Source organism: Nomascus leucogenys, chromosome 3 (genome assembly GCF_006542625.1).
Source record: "Nomascus leucogenys isolate Asia chromosome 3, Asia_NLE_v1, whole genome shotgun sequence".
In the NCBI taxonomy this organism is placed as follows: domain Eukaryota; kingdom Metazoa; phylum Chordata; class Mammalia; order Primates; family Hylobatidae; genus Nomascus; species Nomascus leucogenys.
This window is the reverse complement of record NC_044383.1, coordinates 11,670,232-11,693,950: the sequence shown is the minus strand read 5'-3', so window position 1 is coordinate 11,693,950 and position 23,719 is coordinate 11,670,232. Positions and strand designations below refer to the sequence as shown.

Genomic DNA, 23,719 nt, shown 5'->3' with positions numbered 1-23,719 from the left:
AAAAATCAGGAAACAACAGGTGCTGGAGAGGATGTGGAGAAATAGGAACACTTTTACACTGTTGGTGGGACTGTAAACTAGTTCAACCATTGTGGAAGTCAGTGTGGCGATTCCTCAGGGATCTCGAACTAGAAATACCATTTGACCCAGCCATCCCATTACTGGGTATATACCCAAAGGACTATAAATCATGCTGCTATAAAGACACATGCACACGTATGTTTATTGCGGCACTATTCACAATAGCAAAGAGTTGGAACCAACCCAAATGTCCAACAACGATAGACTGGATTAAGAAAATGTGGCACATATACACCATGGAATACTATGCAGCCATAAAAAATGATGAGTTCGTGTCCTTTGTAGGGACATGGATGAAACTGGAAAACATCATTCTCAGTAAACTATCGCAAGGACAAAAAACCAAACACCGCATGTTCTCACTCATAGGTGGGAATTGAACAATGAGAACTCATGGACACAGGAAGGGGAACATCACACTCCGGGGACTGTTGTGGGGTGGGGGGAGGGGGGAGGGACAGCATTAGGAGATACACCTAATGCTAAATGACGAGTTAATGGGTGCAGGAAATCAACATGGCACATGGATACATATGTAACAAACCTGCACATTGTGCACATGTACCCTAAAACCCTAAAGTATAATAATAAAAAAAAAAAAAAAAAAAAAAAAAGTGTTGATTCACTGAGTTAGGCAGATCTTCCAAATGTTGACATGTTTCAATGGTCAATTATCAATCATGTTTTCTAGCATCACCACTGATCTCATCAGAGAATTCTTAAGTACTAGAAACGATTAGGTCCACAGTGATGAACACAAGTTTTCCAAAACTGTTATTTTTACTTGACAGCTTGAATTTTATCACTGGCAACAAACACTGTCAGCTGTTTTCCTTGAAGTGACAAGTTTGCTACATTCATTTTGAGAAAATGTCTCTCAAATAGCCAGGTCTGAATAACCAAGTCTGTCAGTTGTTTTTTCAAGTAAAAAAAAGCATCCAATGATAAGAGCAGCTGGTTTACAGTTTAGCATACAACTCAACTACACGAGTGCTTTTCCTGAGACAGCTTTTGTACTTTGGGATGCAGCACAAGCACTTTACATATACTACCCATTTCATCACACTGAATATGGGGGAAAAAACACATGTACTTATAATTAAATAATTTTTATTGTTTCATCAAGAACATTCTTAAGTAAAATTGGCATTATTTTTACTGCAAGTGCACTGCAGCTTCTGATATGTTTCCATGCCTTGATTCGTGCTAAGGCACTAGCAGTTTTCCATCACAGTTGCTTTTGTATAATTAATTCAAATATCAACAGGGAAAAGGGCAAATAACACAGTATTATTAAAAAGATAGTTTTGATGTCCTAGACATCCAAAAGGCACTTGGGGACTTACAGATCAAGAAAAAAAGTTATGCAATGAGGTGGAAGAGACTGGGACATTCAACATTCAAGGGGCAAAGAGACGAAGGGCTGGTGAAGATGAAAAAGTGGAGTCAAAGAATCGTGAGGGAAACCAGGAGTGTGTGCAATTAGGAAAGCCACAAAAAAACAATGTACCCAGAGGTTAGTGGTCAACAGTGAAAGGCCAAGAAAGATCAACACTGAACATCTCCACTGTACCTAGGTGAGAACGGTTTACTTAAGGCTGAACCAGTGATGTCCAATTAACCAGTAAGAACCACAAAAGAGCTCTGGACATACTGAAAAAAACAACTCTGCTACGAATGTATGGCCAGTATTTTGGATAAAACGAGGTTTATTGCAGGACAATTTTTATACTTTCTTTAAATACCTATTCCTTTGCTTAATAAGCATGCGTAAATTATTTGGTTTTCTGGCATGTGATATAAAAATCCTATTCAAAGTTCTTCAGCCTTTTGGGGTAACTGCTAAATATGTTTTTTGTTTGTTTGTTTTTCTGAGATGGAGTCTCGCTCTGTCACCCAGGCTGGAGTGCAGTGGCACAATCTCGGCTCACTGCAAGCTCTGACTCCCAGGTTCACGCCATTCTCCTGCCTCAGCCTCTCAAGTAGCTGGGACTACAAGCGCCCGCCACCACGCCTGGCTAATTTTTTGTATTTTTAGTAGAGATGGGGTTTCGCCGTGTTAGCCAGGATGGTCTCGATCCCCTGACCTTGTGATCCGCCCGCCTCAGCCTCCCAAAGTGCTGGGATTACAGGCCTGAGACACCGCGCCTGGCCACTAAATATGTATTTTTAAGAGTAAAGTTCTTCTGGAATATTATGTATGACTAGTATGACTGAAACATCAATACCTTCCACCTATCCAAATCAAGATCTCTTCATTTAGTATATAACTCTAACTTAAAACAATTTTTTTTTGTTTTTGTTGAGACAGAGTCTCACTCTGTTGCCCAGGCTGGAGTGCAGTGGTGCAATCTCTGCCCACTGCAACCTCCACCTCCAGGGTTCAAGCAATTGTCCTGTCTCGGCCTCCTGAGCAGCTGGGACTACAGGTGCACGCCACCATGCCCAGCCAATTTTTGTATTTTTAGTAGAGACGGGGTTTCACCATATTGGCCAGGCTGGTCTCGAACTCCTGACCTCGAGATCCACACACCTCGGCCTCCCAAAGTGGTGGGATTACAGGCGTGAGCCACCACACCCAGCCAAAACAAATTTTTTAAAATAAAGTCTGCCATTTGATGTTATAAAGGACATTATGGGTCAAATGACAAAACTGGAATACAAATAGTATATAAAGTATTGTATTGATGTCAAATTTACTGAAATTGATAACTGTAATGTGATTTATAAGATAATTTCTCCATTCTTGGCAAATACAAATTAAAGTATTCTGGAGTAAAGGACCACAATATAATCAACTTACTTCCCACTGGTTCAAAAAATAATATGCATGCGTATGTGTAAGTATATAAACATACATTCACATATCTGTATATAAACAGGGAGAGAGGGGGAGAAAAGAGGGAAAAAAAAATGACAACAGATACAGCAAATGGGGTAAAATATTACCAATAGGTAAATCTGACAAAAGAGTATACTGTACCGGTATTCTTTGTACTATTTTTATCCTTCCAACTTCTCTGAAAGTCTGAAAATATTTACAAATAAATAGTTCAATAAAAAGGAAGGCTTTTTGAATATTTGACTATTAATTGTAACACAATGTGAAACTAAGCTGTCTGTTTTTTTTATCTTACTTGGAATACTACCTGAAGGCCTTGGGCTATGTCTGGGAATGTGAGGTTTCCAAAGCAGACCTGGATTAACAAAACCATACCTTTCCCCATGCTCAGAAAACAAGTAAAACTGCTTAGCAGATCCTCATGCAAGACTCACCAATCCTACTAAACTGACCCGAAAAAAGAATCAGCAAAACTCCTGGGAATGAATTTATCTGATTTAATCTAAATTAAGACAATAAAACTACTTAACTATGTCTCTACATTTTTTTCTAGAATCCTGTATCCAAAAAAATATGAAAAACTATTATCACACTCTCATAGTGTTTTTCTTGAGAGCTAGGGGCAATGTAACTATGTGGTGCTATACTGGAATATAAGACCTTGAATAGAGAAAGAGCAGAAATTTCCCTTCTATGAACCTTATTCCAAATTTTTTTTTTTTTTTTTGAGACAGGGTCTCCCCCTGGAGTGCAGTGGCACTATCTCAGCCCACTACAACCTTTGCCTCCAGGGCTCAAGTGATCCTCCTGCCTTAGCCTCCCAGGAAGCTGGGACTACAGGCATGAGCCACCACGCCTGACTAATTTTTGTATTTTTTTTTGTAGAGACTGGGTTTTGCCATGTTGCCCAGGCTGGTCTGGAACTCGTAAGCTCAGGTGATCCACCTGCTTTGGCCTCCCAAAGTGCTGAGATTACAGGCATGAGCCACTGCACCCGGCCCAAATTCTTAACTGAAATATGTAGCCACAGTATGTTGACTCCATAACAACAGAGGCACACAAATACCACACAGGGGTGTCTTTTGTCATCTTTCCTGCTTACCCAAAACAGATGGGAAGAAAATTTACAATTTAAAAAATCAATAAATGGAAACAAAGGGAGAAATGGGGGGTGGGGAGAAGAAGGAGGAGGAGGAGGTCCTTATTCTCCCAAGACCCCCTTTAAGTCTTTCCAATTCCTGGCCTGTCAAGGTAGTCAGGCAGCACTTAAAAACTCTTCCTCCCTCAAAGTTCACAGACGTGCAGCCGGTTAGTTTAAGTAAGTTCTACATTTCTGATATTATGTTGTGCTTATTATTATGGTCCCTAAAAAATTAATAAAAATGTTATTGAAGAATATGCAAAAAAAGAACATAGACATTTTCTGATTTTTTATGACAATGGCCTTTCCCTTCTCTTTCCTCCTTCACTATAATTTCATTTGTAAATCAAATTCAAAACTCTGTGTAGCTAAACACGCAAGCAGCAACAAGTCCCTAGAAAAATTATGGCTCAAATTAAGTTAAACTTGGGTAGCTCCAGGTCACAAAAATAATGATTAGCTATCCAACAAAAAAACTATCAACTCATTATCACCACCTCGATCTCAGTTTTCATTGATATAGGCCGAAAGAGCTGAAACAGTCCTCTGTTTCTTAGATAGGACAGTCGTATACCTCTTTCACTACAACTAACATTCTGTTTGTCACTGATACTTGTTTTTTAAAATTCTCGGGGAAGAAAACCTAGACCTTATTAATCGTTTCATTATTTTAAAATTTCAAATAATAGAATATCCTCTACCATCTGCTCACGTCAGTTTTAAGTCAATGTTTTTATGTAGCCATTTATCTCACTAAATATGAAATCAAGCCCAACACAAACATGGTCCATCAAACACTCTTCTGAATTTTGCATCACTACCCTAAGGACACCACCTTAGAAACAGAAGATGAAATGTTTTACTGTCTGTGAAAGATTAAAATCTATTCTGATCTCATCAATTCCTGTTTCTACACAATATTTTGCCAGCTCTTTATCCCTCCTCATTCTCCATCTCAACCTTGGGTAAGAGATTCATTTATTTGTGGTCAAGTACTGACCACAAAACTGAGCACCCAGGGAAAGGGACACAGAGCCATGTGGCACAGCTGTTACCCTCCCTAATGGATAGAGAAAAAGTTGTTATTGTGGCTCTTTGGGTGAAGAAACAAAGAAATTCACTTATGTGCTTCCAGTAAGCAGCTCATACTCATGTTAGAGGGAAACATAACATTATAGGGAGGCCCATAAGGAAATGAGGACAGAAATATTAGTAAAGTAGGGTCAGGCCTCCAGAGAATCCCAGGCTATCTAGGAAGAGGAGGAAACCCAGGCTAGATGAAGGCCTCATGGATAAGAGATCATAATTCAAGAACTGGCAAGCAGGTGGAACAAGAGGTTATTTATGTCCCCTCAGCAGCAGGAGGCGCCAACCTGTATTTTCATCTGCTATTCACTGGCTCTGCTTTTGCTCCCCTTCCCAGCTCCCTGCTCTCTCATCTGGATACCTTTTGATTCACAGACCCCTTTGAAAGCCAGAAGAAAGAACCTATGGACTCAATCTTTGAGATAAACGTGCCTGTGTACAAAAGTCTGCCTACAATTTAAAACTTCTCAGATCCATGATTATGAAGCCCTAATCTCTTCAGCAGAGTCTATGGGAATAGCAGTGTCCCTCAGAAAAGGGGTGTGGACATGGCAGACATCTGAGTGAAACGGACTTCCCTGTATAAGGCAAACACAACGGAAAAAAATGGGAGGATTACTGCAAATCACTACAGGGCTGACAGATCAACCGTAAATCATACATACACTATATACACACAGGCACACCTCTCAATTGACTAAATAATGTCTGAAGGAATGTCAAAGAAAGAGGAGAAAAGAACTGGTGAAAAGAATGAAAGGAAGATGCCTGTATTGGGCAATGGTATGTCTAAAGGCAGACAGAAAGGGATCAGGAAGAAAAGGGAACCCTCAAAGATCAAGCAAAGGAATCTGGATTTAAGAGAGCTATATGAAACACCACAGATTTTCTAGCAAAATGATTCGCACACAATGTAAATCCTACTTGAGCAGTACTATGGCTGAGGCTGGACACAGGACTGGATGGGAGGATGGAGGAAGCTGGTGACGATGACTTCTCAGCACTGTCATTTCCAACTTACTGCTGCATATCCAAGATACACATGACTGTGTTACTCAAGGTCACTTCCCATTAGCTACTGCCACAAACTTGGACAATATGGCATCTGACAGTGTGAAGTATGAAAAAATTCTACAGTTATCCTATTTTATAGAATGAAGATAAAGACGTAAGAACAAATAGAATACATAGAGATATAGAAGGAAAGAAGACCTAAGCTGTGGTGGAGCATCCTGGCGGGATGAGGAAAGGTGGAAAAACTGGCTTTCATTCTAACATCACCAGCAAAGTAGGATACTAGGCAACAATTTCTAAACACATATATATGCACGTACACTTGAGTAAATCAGCTTGGTTCTAACCATGGGAGATTGAAGCACATGAGCATAGGACATACCAAACATCTCTGCCCCATTAAAATGAAAAATTATAATACTAGAACCTCCAATCCTCAAATATATGTGCCAACAGGGTGCTCTTCCTACTAAAAAAGATAAACTGTATTTAGCTGCTAGAGTGAAAGTAATTCAATTCATTTGGTTATTATGATGCTGCCAAATCTTTTTATTTCTACAATGGCCAGAAAAACAATGATTTACATATACTAAAAATAAGACTCTACCATACACACCAGAACTGGAAAAAGCAAGCATCACATCTTGGGAATTTTCTTTTTTGTTTTTTTTTGAGATGGAGTCTCGCTGTCGCCCAGGGTGGAGTGCAGTGGCGCAATCTCGGCTCACTGCGAGCTCCGCTTCCCGGGTTCACGCCATTCTCCTGCCTCAGCCTCCCGAGTAGCTGGGACTACAGGTGCCCGCCACGACACATGGCTAATTTTTTTGTATTTTTAGTAGAGATGGGGTTTCACCATGTTAGCGAGGATGGTCTCATCTCCTGACCTTGTGATTCGCCTGTCTCGGCCTCCCAAAGTGCTGGGATTACAGGCGTGAGCCACCACGCCCGGCCGGGAATTTTTACCTTCTTTGTTCTTGCTACCACTGCTTCTGAAGGACCTCAATATTTGCTAGACATATCTCATTGCAGAGAAACATTAATTATCTTTAAGTTGACATAAAGGTCCCACAGAAGCACCCTCAAAGAAAATTTAAGGTAGTCCTGGGGTCATCAGTGAGTTTATGGCTGCACAGGGTCATGAATTAGACGGAAACTTCTCTCTGGTGTGTCATACAGGACAGTTTATTTCAAGCTTGTTATGGTGAACTCAAAGTTAATCTTTCTGTAGGTTCTTATTTGAAAGCAAGAGTCAAACTACCCACAGAAGCGCTGCAACCGTAATGCCCTACAGACTTCGACAAGTCACTAACCGTTTAAACAGGGTTTCTCAACTTCAGCACTATTGACATTCTGGGCTGGATAACTCCCCCTTGTTGTTGGGGTATGTCCTATTGCAGGATGTTTAGCAGCATCCTGACCTCTTCCCACCAGATGCCGGTAGCACACATACCCATCCCCCACCATCCCAGTCACAACAACCAAAATGTCTCCAGATACTAGGAAAAGAGGGATACAAAATTGATCCTATAGAGAACAACTATTTTAGGGCAAATAGAAATAGGGACTCAGAGTGGGTGCCTATTCATTTCACTTCATTGCCCTACTATAGCTAATATGTTAGAGAACGGAACAAATTGATGGTATTTTGTTAAAATAGTGTTTAGACTGTAAGTTTATATTATACAATTATATAAAATTTATTATCATAGTTCCTAGAAAAATTATTTTATACTATTTTAAAAGAAGAACTATTAGAAAAACTATTTTACACTATATTCTATTAGTTGTTTCAAGGGTGCCACATATAACAGATTTTATTTAATTAGATACTGCTATGGTTTGAATTGTCTTCTCCAATATTCATGTTGAAACTTAATCCCCATTGTAGTGGTATTAGGACGTGTGGCCTTTTGGAAAATGATTACGTCATGAGGGCTCCACCCTCATCAATGGACTAGTGCCTTAGGAAAGGGCTGGAGGGAACTAGCTTAGGCCCCTTTCACTCTTTCACCAGGTAAGGGCACTGTGTTTGTTCCCTTTTTGTCCTTCTGCCCCGTGAGGACACTATTTGTCCCCTTTTTGTTTTCCTGTCCCTTCCACCACATGAGGACACAGCATTCAAGGTGCCATCTTGAAAGCAGAGACAGCAGCCCTCACCAGACTCAGAAACCACTGGCACCTTGATCTTATACTTCCTAGTCTTCAGACTGTGAGAAATAAAATTCCATTGTTTATAAATTACCCAGTCTCAGGTATTTTGTTACAGCAGCACAAATGGACTGATAAAAATATTTGTAAATCAAACTATTTGTTCACAGCCATATGACCCTGAACATGACAGATTTCATCTAAAAAGAAGACTTTCATTCAAACATAAACCAAATATAAGCCATTTATAATATTATACATGACTGTCTTTTCAGAACTACAAATGTTCTAAATTATTTGCAATACCTGAAAAGAATCTGAAGAAAGTGCAAATGCAAGGGTATTTCTACAGTTCATTTATCTGACAATTCAAACGCAACAGTTTTGTCATTACTTTAGAAAGAAACACTCTTTTTAATAAACTTATCTTTCATTAATATTGCCAAAATTATAAAAAGACCTATCCTGTAGAAGTGTCAAACAATGCCACTTCATTTGATGTAGATATGCACTTTCCCCCAACCAGTAAGCAAATGATTCATTATCCTCATATCTATATCCAGGCATCCAAAGACTTATTGAACATTTACCATAAATCAGAGATTGCTGCTTAAAAAAATGAGTTCAGGCTGGGCACAGTGGCTCACGCCTGTAATCCCAGCACTTTGGGAGGCCAAGGTGGGTGGATCACAAGGTCAGGAGATCAAGACCACGGTGAAACCCCGCCTCTACTAAAAATACAAAAAAAAAAAAAAAATTAGCCAGGCACGGTGGCGGGCGCCTGTAGTCCCAGCTACTCAGGAGGCTGAGGCAGGAGAACGGTGTGAACCTGGGAGGCGGAGCTTGCAGTGAGCCGAGATCGCACCACTGCACTCCAGCCTGGGTGATAGAGCGAGACTCCGTCTCAAAAAAAAAAAAAAAAAAAGAGCTCAAATCCCCTCTCCGCAAAAGCTTACAGTCTAATGAGGCAGACAGATGTGAAAAGAAGTAGCTATAGTACAATCCCATAAACATTGATATCAGCATCTAAGCTGCAATGGGAACAGTATCTTTGTATCAAGGAGAGTCAGGCAACCTGAGATGAATCTTGTAAAATGAAAAGGAGTAAGGGAAAGATAAGAAGAGTCAAGCCATCAGTTAAGGGGTGAGAACATGTTACACAAAAGCAGAAGAGAAGAGGTCACAGTCAAAGCCTATAGGGAGATTCTATCATCAACAAGGACGGTTCCAACCCTAGGGCACTAACACAAAGTAAAGAAGAGATTAAAAATAAGATTATCTCACATAAAACCCTAGATCTTTAAATTTTACAACTAAAATTTGAATTTCCCTTTAAAAATAATTTGATTCTTGATGAAAGTTAACAATGAGGATAGTTAAGGCTGGACACGGTGGCTCATGCCTATAATCCCAGCACTTGAGCTCAGGAATTCAAGACCAGCCTGGGCAACAAAGTGAGACCCCATCTCTAGAAAAAATACAAAAATTAGCCGGGAATGATGGTGTGTGCTTGTGGTCACACTACTCAGGAGGCTGAGGATGACTTGAGCCTGAAAGGCAGAGCTTACAGTGAACTGAGATTGCGCCACTGCACTCAAGCCTGGGAAACAGAGCCAGACTCTGTCTCAAAAAAAAAAAAAAAAAAGATGGTTAATTGCTAAATTTAATTACTGAGTTATTAGCTATTCAATTATCACACCATTTAGAGAAAAGTGAGTTAGTGAAAGATGTAAAGTTCTGGCAAAAACATCAGCACGTGAATATAAAAGCTATGTTTCTATGATTTCAGTAATATTTTATAGCAATTTTTAAAATACTCTCCAAAAAAAGCAATTTAGAGCAATGAGTTGCTATGGCAGAGGCAGGCACTCAAACACACAAAACTGTGGCATCAAGACCAGGCCACATACGCTTTACCAAACTCAGAGCAAGTCCCTGGTTATTTGTAAAGAAAAAAATCCTTTATTTTTAAATGAACATATATATTTTACCCAAAAGTCTATTTTATTCTAAATACACCCCACTGGATTATCATCTTGGGAGGAAGACACTGCTAGTAAATGTGAGGCAGGGAGCTTTAAGATCTACTTACAGAATTTGTTTAAAAACTTGTTTAACAAGAGAAGACTCCTGAATATAAACAGACTAGTTCATTTTTCTTCACTTGAACCACATTAATTATATATACACAACAGACACAACCACAAAACTTGCTTCAAATCACAAAGGTTAAATCATTTTAAATGACAGTGAATAAGAACTAGATAAGTTGGAGGTAAGTGGAATTGTTTTTTAAAGTGATACTGATACCATTTTTTTTAAAATCAAGAAACTGAACTTGACCTAGCAATCACAACAATACCAACCACAATGACGCTGTAATTACTCAAACCAGCATTAAATTAATGTTTCTATGATAAACTTCAATTTCCAGTCTAAACAATGGGGTAAATGTGCTGATAAAAGAAGATAATTCACTACTGCATTATCAATTCATTTTCATTAACTTGAAAATCACACAATCACTTAAAAGTTGAATAAAGTATTTAAGGATAAGAATGTGATGATAAATCAACCAATATCATTCTCTTGGAATGGAATGTACTCCTTGTGGGTTTCTGATCCTTTTACTCTACATGAAAACAGCTTTAAGAAATAGCTATAAAGATAATGCATACTCATCTGAAAGCAATACTGTTAACATTTCCGTGCATATGCTTCCATGCATACTCACAATACATGCTGTTTTATATACATGGGCTCATAAAAACAAACTGTGAGTGAGGGATAAAAGACTACACATTGGGCCGGGCATGGTGGCTCACACCTGTAATCCCAGCACTTTGGGAGGCTGAGGCGGGCGGATCACGAGGTCAGGAGATCGAGACCATCCTGGCTAACACGGTGAAACCCCATCTCTACTAAAAATACAAAAAAAAATTAGCCAGGCGTGGTGGCGGGTGCCTGTAGTCCCAGCTACTTGGGAGGCTGAGGCAGGAGAATGGCGTGAACCTGGGAGGTGGAGCTTGCAGTGAGCCTGGGTGACAGAGCAAGACTCTGTCTCAAAAAAAAAAAAAAAAAAAGACTACACACATCGGGTACAGTGTATGCTGCTTGGGTGATGGGTACACCAAAATCTCAGAAATCACCACTAAAGAACTTATTCATGTAACCAAATACCAGCTGTTCCCCCCTACCCCAAAAACCTATTAAAATTAAAAAATTAAAAAAGTAAAACAGGCCAGGCGTGGTGGCTCATGCCTGTAATCCCAGCACTTTGGGAGGCCAAGGTGGGCAGATCACTTGAGGTCAGGAGTTCAAGACCAGCCTGGCCAACATGGTGAAACGCTGTCACTACTAAAAATAGAAAAATTAGCCAGGCATGGTGGAATGCGCCTGTAATTCCAGCTACTTGGGAGGCTGAGGCAGAATCGCTTCAACTGGGAGGCGGAGGCTGCAATGAGCCAAGATCATCCCACTGTACTCCAGCCTGGGTGACAGAGTAAGACTCTGTCTCAAAAAATAAACAAAAATAAATAAATAAATACCACACACAATTCACAAGGGGAAAAAAACTGCAACAGCATATTATGTCACCTAACAATACGATGAAAATTTCCTAATCAATGAATTTAGATATCATCATTTTAATATGTGGGGTAGAGAAGGTCTTTTTGAAGCATGCTAGAAACCATAAAGGAAAATCATTAATAGATTGTATTATACAAAAATTGTAAATTTCTGTATAATTAAACAAACATATACACCATTAACAATAATAAAACGCAACTGACAAAAATGGGACGTGACTGGCAAATATGTTTGACAGCACAACTATTAAGAGCTCTTCATTGTGTTTTAATCATTCTCTTAACTGAACTTCCACAAACATATAATCCTGTTTTAATTAAAGAGGTCCTCATGGTTTGCTTTGGTTAACTTATTTGGAAGAAATCTACAAGAGCAAAAATGACTTATTTGCACAGTGCTTAAATCATGCATTTGCTGTAGAAAACTGGCTAATACAATTCTACAGGAAGACAGCAACAGTTAAACTAGTATTTTGCCCATTTAATGGAATCAATGCTAGTCTGACAAAGGGAAAGCTGAGACACTTCATCACAATACAAATAATTTAACTAAGTTATTAAACTGATACATGCATGGCAGTGTCCTTAAGAAGCTACATAAAATTATCCATCTAGAAAAAATAATCAGTCCTGCAGCACCCTGTCTCACATCATATACTAAAATTGTTTCTTTTATTGTACTAAATTGTAAAAGGTAAAAACTATAAAATTCCTAAAATATATAGGAAAACATTTTCTTTTTTTTTTTTTTTTTGAGATGGAGTCTTGCTCTGTCGCCCAGGGTGGAGTGCAGTGGCACGATCTCAGCTCACTGCAACCTCCACTTCCCAGGTTCAAGCCATTCTCCTGCCTCAGCCTCCTGAGTAGCTGGGACTACAGGTGCCCGCCACCACGCCCGGCTAATTGCTTTCTGTATTTTTAGTAGAGACCGGGTTTCACCGTGTTAGCCAGGATGGTCTCGCTCTCCTGACCTCGTGATCCACCTGCCTCGGCCTCCCAAAGTGCTGAGATTCCTGACGTGAGCCACTGCACCTAGCTAGGAAAACATTTCCATGACCATAGGGTAGGCAAATATTTCTTGACAAAGACACAAAAGATTACCATAAAGAAAACAAATTGATAAGGTGGACACATTAAAATTAGAAATTTCTGCTCATCAAAAGATACCATGAAGAGAATGAAGAGGCAAGCAATGAGTGGAAGAAGGTATCTGTAAAACACTTATCCAACAAAGGATTCTTATCTAGAAAGAACTACAGATAACTAAGACAGACAACCTAATAGATAAATGGGCAAAAGACTTGAAAGACACTTTATAAATGGTCGATACACATGACAAGGTGCTCAACATTGACAATCAACTACAAAATGCAAATTAAAACCACCATGCAGGCCAGGCCCGGTGTCTCACACCTGTAATCCCAGCACTTTAGGAGGCCGAGGCGGATGGATCACTTGAGGTCAGGAGTTCAAGGCCAGCCTGGCCAATATGGGGAAACCCCATCTCTACTAAAAATACAAAAATTAGCTGGGCGTGGTGGTGCACGCCTGTAATACCAGCTACTCAGGAGGCTAAGGCAGGAGACCCTGGGAGGCAGAGGTTGCAGTGAGCCGAGATTGTGCCACTGCACTCCAGCCTGGGCAACAAACAAACAAAAAACACAAGGTATCACCACTCCCTACACACCCATCAGGAAGTGAAACAAATGGAGCTTTCATACGCTGCCAGTGGAATCGCAAATTAGTACAACCACTTTTTTAAAAATTATGGGCAATAGCTACTAAACCTGAACACACACATACCCTACGATCTGGCAACTCACACCCACATCTCTATTCATCAGGAATGCACACATATATATATGTTCACCAAAGAACACGTAACATAATGTTCATAGCTGCACTTATATTAGCCAAAACCTAGAAACAATCCATCTACAGCAGAATGGGTGTAAAAAATGTGGTATATTCATTAAATAGTATACCATACCCAGCAATAATAAATGATCTATTGCTACATACAACCACGTGGATAAATCTCACAAAGATAATGTTGAGTGAAACCTATCAAAAAATGAAGTACATTGAATGCTTCCATTTATGCAAAGTACAGAAACAGGCAAAACTAGTCTGTAGTGTTAAAAGTGAGAACAGTGATTACCTTGGGGGATGGGACAGTAACCAAGGATGGTAGTGATGGGCTTGTGGGGTGCTGGGCATGTTCTGTTTGTTGTTTTGGGTGGTTGCACAGGTGTGCTGACTTTGTGAAAATTCATCAAGCTGTATACATAAGATTGGCACACTTTTCTGTATATATATCACACCTCAATAAGTTTACTTAAAAAGAAACTACAGGTAGGCAGGAGACACGAATTCACAGAAAACATACATTGTACTACTGAAAGTGAACTTTTAAAATTTTTCCTAACTCCACAGTTTTGATTTGAACCACATGTTCTGTGCACAGTACTCATAACTTTCCTTCATTTTTTCAGTTTTATCCATGCAGAGTTGCCTTTCACATCCAATGCAGGCCCCCTCAAAAATTTTTTTTTTAATTCCACTGAGTACCTTATTTGCCAATTAATTTGCTGGGCACTGGTGACAGTGACAGGTAAGACACAGTTTGCTCACAAATGGACAAGTAGTGACCATGTCTAATCTTCCTTTTGCCTGGGCATCTCTCACAATGTTTTACAGAAGAGGCCCTCCATAAACACTGACTCATCATATACACCTAAAAACAACCAGAGTCCAAGGAGAACTATAGATAAAGCACTTAAAAATGAGAAGAGGTCGGCCAGGCATGGTGGCTCATGCTTGTAATCCCAGCACTTTGGGAGGCCAAGGTGGGCGGATCACGAGGTCAGGAGATCAAGACCATCCTGGCTAACACGGTGAAACCCCGTCTCTACTAAAAATACAAAAAATTAGCCGGGCACAGTGGCGGGCACCTGCAGTCCCAGCTATTCAGGAGGCTGAGGCAGGAGAATAGCGTGAACCTGGGAGGCAGAGCTTGCAGTGAGCTGAGATCGCGCCACTGCATTCCAGCCTGGGCAACAGAACAAGACTCCCTCTCAAAAACAAAAACAAAACAAAACAAAATAATGAGAAGACGTCACGGAAATGAAGAGATTACCTCCAGCTTTAAATGTAGGGCGTAGAGAAGGTGAAGGTGAAGTGGGGAAAACACAGAGAATGACTTCCTGGGAAAACCTGTACATGAACTTGGTCTGGAAAAGCAGTTCCTACATCTACACCCAAGGGCAAGTGAAAAACATCGCAGTGCAAGACAACACACAGAGCTTGGAGGCAGGAAAGTTTCTGTGTACACAGATAGTGCCCAGCAGCCAGAGCACGGGCTATGCAAGAGAAGGAAGCACATTTCCTTCTTCAGTAGGCCAGGGTAGAGCTCAAACATTAGCATTTTCTAGAAAGCTCCGCAGATACTGATTCTTTTCCAAGGTTGGGAATCAGGCACTACATCAAGCTTTCTAGTTCATTGTAAAGAGAGAGATTAGACAAAGGATCAGAAAAATATGACACATGATTAAATGTACTTTTATTCCCCTTAAAACTTACCTTTAATTTACATGGCAAGTGTTTTAGGATACTCCAAAATTGAAAGTTTTATACAGCGTATCATAAATCTGATAAGCAATGCCATTTACATGAATTTCAATTCTTAAGTTCAAACTCTCCTCGTGGGTAAAATTAAAATGGGAGTTAAGGCAAACTCTGGGCAAGCTAACCATCTTGAGCTTCAATTTTCTCATCTGTAATGAGAAGCTTAGAACAGTAAAGAACTGCTTTGACTCTGGTGTGGCAAAATTCCACACATGTGACAGTGTTATAAATAAGAATTTGTGATGAATACGAGAATTCTTTTACCTCCCACTACCTCTAGGGGGCATCAAAAATCCCTTACTACATTATCCTGTGGTAATTTTTCTCACTGACTACGTCTAATTCATTGGACATTTGACATCAAGAAAACATGCTGAATCAAAAGAATCCAGTATTTTGTCCTGTGCTGTGGGTTAACTGATGAGATCATTTGTATTCCTTTCAGCCCAGTAGTAGCAAAGTCACCTACCACGTGTATCCATATGCACCATCCCGGGCTGCAAGGCTCTAGTGAAATAACATTTACCAACATGTTTGGTCAGGAAACTTTGAAAAGCTTGACAACTTGGGGGTTTCAGTAGTGCATGATTTTGCAGACGCAGCTCTGTTAATTCCATTTATTTGTAGGTGCTTACTATTATAATAGTAAGGCCAAGCACCTACTTTTGGGCAAAGCCCTGCAGAATTCCAGTTCTCACAATCGAGCTGAGACATTCACATAAGCATAATTAATCACAGATGGATTTAGCCTTTTGTTTCTTTTCTGACATTTCAGAACTCTTTCTGATGTTTCAATGATCTGATGTCTGGCCACGTCATGATACCAAACAGACCGCCTGAAATCATTTTGTCTACTTTGGACTGCATACATGTCTGGATAAAAAATTCAGCCAAAATACCTTCTTCAGTTCATGGAATGGCCTTACACAGCACTCTGAGAGATAACATGGGGGAAAAAAATTTAATTATGCCTAACAACATTTCTATATAGTCTAATTTTCATTTTCAAATGTAATCATTTTGAAATGAGAAGGGGTTAAAAAGAGAGAACTAAGCTTTGCATGCAAATAATAAATATTTGAAAAGCATAGGAAATCCTATGCTTAAAGTAAAAAAAAAAAAAGTGAATAGCTATTTTCAAGCATAAGCCAAAAAGGAGACAAGGTAAAGAAAAAAAAGAAAAAAGTCTATATATAAAATTTTGAGATGTGAAATGAATACACTAATTTTAAGAATGGATTAATTTTAAAAGAAATTATAATTTCCACCAACCACTTTCCACTTTAATATAATTTAAATATTAAGTTATATAATAATTTAATTATTAAATAATATAATTTCCACTAATTCCCAAGATGGAATTATGGGAAATAAATTAAAGTGAGGTTAAGATGAGTATCATTAGGTACAGAATTAAAATCTGAATGAAGGTTGAAAGGACTCATTTTTAATGAAGTTTTCTTTCCAACAATACAGGTTATAAATATGACATACAGACAAATGTTTAAACCAACAGCTCAGTTAAAAATATATTTCATATCTCAGTTTAAAGAAAATACTGGCTTAGGTAGAAATTTAAAAAATTTTTCAATGTTCACCCTCTGCAGGACCCTGTGCTCAAGGAAGCAGTTTCTCCCATTACCAACCATACTTGCCTTAAGTCTAACTCCTTGCCAGTGATTAGCTCACATACAAATAAGAGGCACAACTCTGACAAATAAAACATATGAAGTCTGCTAGAAGGCTTCTCAGTGAGGGTTTCCTCAATCTTAGGAAGAGACACAAACCACCTCACACCCATTACAATAGCTAGTATTAAAAGGAAAAACAAACCACAGCCCAGAAAATAACAAGTGCTGATGAGGATGTGGAGAAACTTGTGCATTGCTGGCAGGAATGTGAAATGGTGTGGCCTTATGGAACACAGGGTGGCAGTTCCTCAAAAAATTAAAAAGAGAATTACCATTGATTCAGCAATTCCACTTATGGGTATACACAAAGAAGGGGAAAGTGAGTCTCAAAGAGATATTTATACCCTGTGTCCATAGCAGCATTATTCATAACAGCCCAGTGATTGGGGCAGCCCAGATGCCAATGGATAAATGAATAAACAAAATGCAGTATATACATACAATGAAATCTTATTCAGCCTTAAAGAGGAAAGAAATTGACACGTGACAACATGAATGAACCTTGAGGGTATTATGCTAAGTTTGACACGTGACAACATGAATGAACCTTGAGGGTATTATGCTAAGTAAATTAAGCCTGTTACAGAAAGACAAATGCTATGATTCCACTTATATGAGGTACCTAGAGTAGTCAAATTCCTAGGGGTGGGGAAGGGGGAGCTATCGTCTATTGGGTACATAGTACTGATTGTGTTAAGATGAAGAAATGATATGGAAGGTGGTGATGGTGCACAGCAATGTGAATGTACTTAATATCACCAAACTGAGCACTTAAAAGTGTTTAAGAGGGTAAACATTATGTGTATTTTACTACAATCAACAAGAATGTTTTTTCTTTTTTTTTGAGAAAGAGTCTCGCTCTGTTGCCAGGCTGGAGTGCAGTGGCGCAATCTCGGCTTACTGCAACCTCTGCCTCCCAGGTTCAAGCGATTCTCCTGCCTCAGCCTCCCAAATAGCTGGAGCTACAGGCACATGTCACCACATCCAGCTAATTTTTGTATTTTTAGTAGAGACAGGGTTTCACCATGTTGGCCAGGATGGTCTCAACTCTTGACCTCGTGATCCACCCTCCTTGGCCTCCCAAAGTGCTGGGATTACAGGCGTGAGCCACCGCACCCGGCAACAATAATTTTTTTCCAACTTTCATTTTAGAATCAGAGGGTACATGTGCAGGTTTGTTACAAAGGTATATTGTGTGATGTTGAGGTTTGGCATAGAAATGAATCTGTCACCCAGGTAGTGAGCATAGCACCTAATAGGTAGTTTTTCAGCCCTTGCCACCTTCCCTCTCTCTAGTAGTCCCCAGTGTCTACTGTTCCTCTCTTTATAGTTCATGTGTATCTAATGTCTAGCTCCCACTTATAAGTGAGAACATGTGGTGTCTGGTTTTCTACATTAGCTCACTTAGGAGAATGGCCTCCAGCTGCATCCTTGTTGCTGAAAGTACATAATTTCATTCTTTTTGATGACTGTGTAGTATTCCACAGTATATCTGTATCACATTTTCTTTACTGTTGACGGGTAATAATTTTTTTTTTTTTTTTTGAGATGGAGTCTCTCTCTGCCGCCAGGCTGGAGTGCAGTGGCATGATCCCGGCTCACTGTAACCTCCACCTTCTGGGTTCAAGCGATTCTCCTGCCTTGGCCTCCTGAGTAGCTGGGACTACAGGTGTGTGCCACCACGGCCATCTAAGTTTTCTATTTTTAGTAGAGATGGGGTTTCACCATGTTGGCCAGCATGGTCTCAATCTCTTGACCTCGTGATCCGCCCACCTCAGCCTCCCAAAGTGCTGGAATTACAGGTATGAGCCACCACACCTGGCAAATTTTTTTTAAAAAGAGGAGACACAGGAAAATTCTTTTCTGATTCTAGTCACTGCTGATGGCCTGCAATTCCTGAATGGGCAGCCACCACCTTGGAACTGTAAGAGGAGCTGACCAAGAGGACCAGCACCACCGAGGACAGCAGCCAGGAAATCACACTACCCCTCCCGCTTCAGCAGGATGAGCTCCTCCCAGGAGAAACTCCTCTCAGTTGAAAATACAATTTCCACTAATTTCAACCAGTGCCTGAGTCCCCGAACTGATACTGAGCTACACTAAAACAGTACCAAGTCTCATTAAAATGGTCACAATTATTACAATAGCTCATGTGACCAATGACAGCACAACATATGAAGACAATTTCCTTTCATCAATGACTTTATTTACCACCTCTCATTAAATTATTTTGTGAATATCTTGTGCCTTACATGTAAGACTATGGTCACAGGCAAAAAATATCTGACTATGTAATGTAATGACTACATAATGTATGCAATGTGAATCAGTCTTCTTTTTTTTTTTTTTGAGATGGAGTCTTGCTCTGTCGCCCAGGCTGGAGTGCAGTGGCGCAATCTCGGCTCACTGCAAGCTCCGCCTCCCAGGTTCACGCCATTCTCCCGCCTCAGCCTCTCCGAGTAGCTGGGACTACAGACACCCGCCACCACGCCCAGCTAATTTTTTTGTATTTTTAGTAGAGACGGGGTTTCACCGTGGTCTCGATCTCCTGACCTCGTGATCCGCCCGCCTCGGCCTCCCAAAGTGCTGGGATTACAAGCGTGAGCCACCGCGCCTGGCCAAATCAGTCTTTACTGAAAACCCACACACAATGAACAGTAAAACCAAAAAATTCAACAAAAGCATTTTAGAGAATATGACGCACAAGAATATAACTACTACTTATTAGCAAAATTCCTTAGGGAGGAGAATTTACTGTAATGCATCCTGTCTATATACTATGACGATGACCACATACTGGTTTTCCTCTTGTAGTGCTCACCATTAGCAAGGCAAGCAAAATCAAAATTTGTCAGCATGTTAAGATACTTCGTAGGCTCATGTCAGGATATTAAATGAAATGTCTTATAAAGACTAATTCCCATAAGTCCAATGAGCACATCTCTAGGCATGACTGCATATGGAAATTAAGTGACTTTGCCAAAACTCTTACATTACGCCATCAGAAACTTCTCAAGTCCACTCACCTCAATTCAACACATGAGTGTGCACAGCAAAACAGAATGAAGGTGTCACTTCCATACCTACACCATGTGTTTCAGTCATCCATTGCTGAGTAACAAACCACCCAAAAACTTAGTGGCCTTAAACAATAACTTATTATTCCTCATGATTCTGTGGGTTGGCTAGAACTCAGCTAGGTGGGTTTTCTTCCAGTCTGTCTCGAGCTCAGTCACGCAGGTGCATTCGGCTTGAGTGGAGCTGAAACATCCAAGATGGCTTCAGGCCTCATACGGTGGCCTCTCTCTTCAGCAGGGTACTATGATGGCTAGCTCCAAAGACAGAGAAAGTGAAAGCTGCCAGACAAGGCCTGAGCCCAGAAGTCCCAGGCAGTTCCTTCCAGGCTACCCATCAGTCAGTGTAAGTCACCAGGTCAGTCCAATCTAGGATTAGGAAAACAGCCTAGACTGCTGATGGATGGAGCAGCATGCACAGACAGGGATGAGAAGCCCTGATGGCGGACAGCTTTGAAAACCATCTACCAAAACATAGGGCTCACTACACATAAAGACAGACACATCATTTCAGCATGCCATTGTGATAGCTCATTACTCAATATAAAAGTTCAGGTAAATGACTCTTTTGTGTTATTTCAGACCTGCTGTTCAATACTTCAATTTGCTTTACGTTATACAATAAATATGTGGTGAAGAAACTTACATGTACAAATCTATGTAAGAAAATCCAAATGAAACATTAATCTAGTTTCAACTGTCACATGTTACCACTTTATGCACTATATTGTAATTATCTATGTCCTCCTAAGTTGTAACCTTTACTAGGGCAGAGCCCTCGTGTACTGCTTACAAATGTATTCCCAGTGTCTAGCATGTACCAGGTACCTAACAGGCTGCTCCTTCTTGGTTATTAAAAATATTGCTCCTGGCCGGGCACGGTGGCTCACACCTGTAATCCCAGCACTTTGGGAGGCCGAGGCAGGCAGAGCACAAGGTCAAGAGATCGAGACCATCCTGGCCAACATAGTGAAACCCCATCTTTACTAAAAATACAAAAATTAGCTGGGTGTGGTGGTGTGCGCCTGTAGTCCCAGCTACTCAGGAGGCTGAGGCAGGAGAACTGCTTGAACCCAGGAGGCAGAGGTTACAATGAGCAGAGATCGTGCCACTGCACTCCAGCCTGGCAACAGAGCAAGACTTTGTCACAAAAAGGAAAGCAAAAAAAAAGGAAAGAAAAAAAAATTGCTCCTGGTCGGGCCGAGGCAGGTGGATCACGAGGTCAGGAGTTCAAGACCAGCCTGGCCAAGATGGTGAAACCCCATCTCTACTAAAAATACAAAAAATTAGCTGTGCATGGTGGTACGCACCTGTAATCCCAGCTACTCCAGAGGCTGAAGCAGAGAATTGCTTAAACCTGGAGGGGCGGAGGTTGCAGTGAGCCAAGATCATGCCACTGCACTCCGGCCTGGGCAACAGAGCTAGACTCTGTCTCAAAAAAAAAAGAAAAAAAAAAAAGAAAAAAATCGCTCCTATTTAAGAAATAAATTCCTTTTTTTCTTTAATACCAGATAGAAAATATGTTTGTAGACTTTTCCATGTATACTTTACAATGCGGCAAAAATATGCCATTACTAGTGCTTTACATACTTACATGCTAAGAAAAAATATAATTTTAACTATTTTTGTAGCCATAGGCTAAATTTACCCCCATTCAATCTCAAAAATGAGAGATTTTACAATAGTGTGTAATTCATTTTCTGTGAGTTATTTCTTGCTAGTCTCTAGTTCTAGACCTTCAATTTGCAATGAGGAATATTCATGCTTAGACAAACACCTATCTTACAATTTTGAACAGCAGTTTTCTGATTGAAAAGATCTACTTTAATAAGCAGATGTGCTATTCCTTTGTAACTGAAGGTTCTCATGTTCTCATGTGCAAGTGTAACATGGTATCTGCTATGGTTTGACCTGGTTTACCCCTGACAAAGCTCATGTTGGAATCCGATTCCTGGTGTGGTAGTGTTGGGAGATGGGGCCTAGTGGGACGTGTTTGGATCATGGGAGAACTGCCCTTGGGAATAGATTAAAGCTGTCTAGTGGGAATGAATAGATTCTCACTCTCATGGGAATGGATGTGTTCCTGAGAGCAGGTTACTATAAATAAACCCAGGCTCTCCTGCAGGTCTCTGCTCCAGTCCCCCTTCTGTTTCTCCATCCCACTGTGACACAGCACAGGACCCTCACCAGAAGCTGGGCAGATGCAAGTGCCGTGCCCTTGGACTTTCCCATCACCAAAATCATGAGCTAAATAAAACTCTTTTCTGTATAAATTCTCAAACCTCAGGTATCTTGTTATATAAACCCAGAAAGAATAAAGACAATATCCTTAACTGAAACGAAAATAACTTTAATCCCTCAGTTACCTAAAATTACTCATTTTCAATCATAAGGCAATGGAAACTATTTTCTGAAAATATAAAGTATTAAAATCAACATGTTGTTGAGGACCCAAAAGTATTCCCAAAATATGCCAGGAAAATGCTGACTTTATGAAGTTAATTTAATATTCAAAAATTCTATCATTATCTCACAAATACTTACAAAATCACTAAGTTTACTTCAGATTTTTGGAATTCTCCCTCCCAAGAAGAAATAATGGGAACATAATAGATTGGAAAAAATTTAAAGTTTTGTTTAAATGGGAACATTGAGTCCCAGACTGTCTTTCTCTACTTTGGACTGTAACTCAGTTTCCTAAGTTGTGATCATGTTTCCAAATTCTAAACATATTAATTTTGGGGACTTGGGAATGAAACATTATAATTCCTGAAATCACAAGCTATTCTTAATACTTCCAATATTCTTCAGACTCTTTACTCATTATAATGGATATCTTAAAAATTACTTAATAAGAAATAGTAAGATAGTAGTATTACAAATATCTTTAGCCCATAGTGAATACTAAAACATTGGAAAACTCCAGTGAACATTGTTAGATACTGTTTCGAATAACCTAACATTTGGATTTCTTGGCAAATAAGCAGCACTACACATATAAGTTTATGAGATTTTGCTTCCAAAATTTGTTATTTCTTGGAACACTAACTCATATATTTTGTATACAAACTTATTAATATTTATATTTACACTGTTATTTACATCATTATCAGCAGACAGACAACACACACACACACATTCCATAACACAGCTACAAGCAAGACTGACTGACTAGACGATGACTGCTCCCTCCTCTGCACTCGTGTCCTGCTTCCTGCGAATGTCAACCTTAACTGTCAGCTCCGCAAGTCAGGGTTTCCGCCTATCCTTTCTTCTGACTTGACATCCATTGGATTCCTTCAGCCTCGTAACATTTCATGCTTACTGTTTAGTTTTAATTCTTGAAGGAGAATTCTAATACTTTCTCTCCATTTCCTGATTTGTCAATTGATTTTTGTCAAGACTCATGATGTGAAAAAACATAA

The 23,719-nt window shown here is 39.8% G+C and overlaps 1 protein-coding gene across 7 annotated transcripts in view; it reads right to left on the bottom strand.

Annotated features, from left to right (window-relative positions):
* Nucleotides 1-23,719, bottom strand: part of ATE1 (arginyltransferase 1) — a 190,101-nt gene that overhangs the window by 74,723 nt on the left and 91,659 nt on the right. The gene's annotated exons all lie outside the window — the stretch shown is intronic.